At 46.5% G+C, this 3,091-nt stretch overlaps 1 pseudogene across 1 annotated transcript; it reads right to left on the reverse strand.

Annotated features, from left to right (window-relative positions):
• Positions 1–1,659: 1,659 nt before the first annotated feature.
• On the reverse strand, positions 1,660–2,361 carry LOC310792889 (serine/arginine-rich splicing factor 1A pseudogene; annotated as a pseudogene). Its single transcript has one exon. The product of its transcript is annotated as a serine/arginine-rich splicing factor 1A pseudogene (transcript).
• Between the last annotated feature and the right edge of the window lie 730 nt (positions 2,362–3,091).

Consider the following 3,091-nt stretch of genomic DNA (forward strand, 5'->3'; position numbering starts at 1 on the left):
GGGTGGGGGTGTGGGAGTCACACACACACACACACACACACACACACACACACACACAGTCACACACACACACACACACACACACACCACAGCCGTCTAGAGAGATGACAGAGCTGAGCTCATCACAGAGCCCTGTGCTGGGGGACAGATAGAGAGGACTGATCCACTGCAGCGTGTAGTCAGATAGTCTGACAGAGGAAGAGAGAATCCTGTTTCAATTCCCTTATCTCAGGGCTGAACTCTGACCCCACCCGCAGCAGAGAGACGAGGGCCAGAGAAATGGAAAGAGCTGGATGGGGAGGAGAGAAGAGAACCGTGGAGATGAGACTTTGTTCAGTTTGCCCCGCTGGGTTACAGCCATATGTGTTGGCATGGAGCATCTCGCTCACTCCCTCTCTGCCTTGTGTGTGGGTGGGCAGGCTGTCCTCATTCACTGTTCCTACTCAAAATTATGAAAAGTAATGCGCCATAATCCTTCCTACTACTGTAATTGGAGTGCCGTATGTACAGTACGTCTCTATTCTATGAGATCTCGAGTTTGAGTTGAGTTTGAGTTTAATCATTCTGACTTGCAATACATGATTGAATTATGCAGAATGTATACTTGGGAAAAAAAGACAAAAAAATACACACACATTATGCATTATTAAAACAAACCCCAACATCAAAAATACAATCAACGCTTAACTACAGCCCATTAAAAAGCCTGACGCCACAAGAGATGGTGGAGTTTCTCAGTCTATTTGTTCTGGTTTTTGGCAAAGACAACTGATTGCCTCTGCGCAGAACACGGCCAGTCCTTTCTTCCTTACTAGGAGGGAGGATGTGGTGGAGCGGGTGGTTAGGCTGGTGCATCATGTCCTGAATCAGCTTCACAGTGGCCTGTTCTCTTTGTGTCTGCAGACCAGGTAGATCCAAAGAGATGTCCTTGAACCTCATCATCTCATTTTGATAACTAATGTCATTTTCCCCCCACTTCCATTCACTGAGCATCTTCTGAAACTACTTGGAGACCCTCTGGTCTATGTTGTTGCCGCAGATTGGCAGGGTTATGAAGAGTCATCCAATTTATAACCTCGGATGGATTTATGACATTACTGATGATCAGTGGCCAAGTCAGCCACCAGGCCTCAGCGCTGTCTGTGACATCATCTGTGACATCACTAATGGTAGTGACCTGGCCACCAGGCGGAGCCATCTAGAACTGTATGACATCGGTGATGTATCTCATCACTGTCTGTGTCATCATCAGTGATTTATGAGATCATCAGGGATACAGTATGACATCACTACTGTATAGCAGTGACGTGGCCACCAGGCCGATCCATCTAGAACCGGCCATGTATGACATGATCCGGGACCCGTCCACTTTCTTTAGGCGACCTGGCCATTGGCCACGAATGACATCATCGCAACCTGGTCACTTTCTTTCTTTTGGGGGACAAACAGACAGAGAGATACCGTAAAAAAAAAGTGGGGGGTAAAACAATAAACAAAAGAGCTGGAAAGGGTAGGGAAGGCAAAGGGTAAAATGACAGTACATACCAAGATCATCTACAAGGACATCGGGACATGAAATGCAATTTTTGCAAGTTGGAAAAACTCATGAAAGTATACAGGGGATTTCCATCAAAAGGGTAACATCGGTGGTAGAAACATTTAGGAATGGCTATGACGAGGTGAGTTGCAAGGCGATCCTCCACCACGGGTGCGGGAATTGCTGTGGCTCCGGCTGGCACTGCGACTTCGGCCTTTGCTCCGACTGCGGGAGCGCGATCTTCCATAAGTCGGACTGCCGGGACAATCTACTTTCACACGAATGTATGCAGTCTCTCCATCGTGTGAACGGAATCTGGTGTTGTCCAGCCTCTGAACGGCATAGGTCATGTCTTCTTTGCGCATAAATTCTACGACTCCGCTTCCATCTCTGAAGACGTTGGTGTAACACACATCGCCGGCTTCACGCATATGGTCCTTCAGGTCTTGCCAGCTGCCACTTTGGGGGAGCCCTGAGACAATGACCCTGTACACGGAGTGTCTGGATACATGCCCACCATATCTGTCCCTTGGAGCTCTGCTGCCACCCCTGCCGCTCCGGCGAAACTCCACACGCAGTCGGTAGCCGTCGTAGTAATATCCATCACGTCCGTAAACTGCATCATCTGCGTCCCTTGGGTCTTCAAATTCAATAAAGGCGAAAAGAGGTCCCCCTCTCCGTTTTTTCAGACGGATATCTCGAATGGCTCCATATTTGTAGAACACATCTTCTATGTGTTTGGTGCGAATATCAGGAGGAAGATTTCCCACATAAATTCGGCAATTGTTGTTCGCTGCAGTGCCACGCACAACACCCCACAACATACTAGCTAGACTGCTAGCTGGCTACAAGCTAACTTAAACTAATGTTTGTTTGGCTGGGTGAGTTACAGTAGCAAGATTCTAGACCGTTAACCCAAGACGTTTACCAAACAGCTCTCAATAATGGATTTGAAACACAAAAATAAAAGAGTAAAAAATAACAGTAAAGATCAGCGTGGCATGTACCGTCAGTGTTAGGACTAATTGGTCCTACGTATAGCCTCTGCAGGGAAGGATTTATGACATCACTGGTGATGTCACAATGTATATGAAATCATATGTGTATTATGGTATAAATCACTGATGATATGTCAGAATTTATCATCATCACATTACATCATCATCAGTATATAAATGGGAGCTGTGTCTCTGTCTGTCCCACTCTGTCTGTCCCACTGATGGCATCATCAGTGATGTCATAAATTCACTCTCACACACACAAGGCTATAGTTCAGTGATGATGCCACTGATGATGTCATCAATGATGGCATCAGTTATGTCATCAGTGATGATGTCATCAGTTATGTCATACATAGGCATTGTGACATCACTGATGATGTCATCGGTGACACACACATACACGAATTAGGGCTGGGCGATATAGGCTTGTGCCACGTGAGATGTAGTAAATGACTATATCGCGAACATTCGAGTATAATTGTCACGCATTGTTTATAACTTAAGCCGCCGGCATGACTCGCTTCACGTTTCCTCTTGTCAGCTCTCCCTCTCT

The sequence above is a fragment of the Poromitra crassiceps genome (genome assembly GCF_964638095.1).
Source record: "Poromitra crassiceps genome assembly, chromosome: 18".
In the NCBI taxonomy this organism is placed as follows: Eukaryota; Metazoa; Chordata; class Actinopteri; order Beryciformes; family Melamphaidae; genus Poromitra; species Poromitra crassiceps.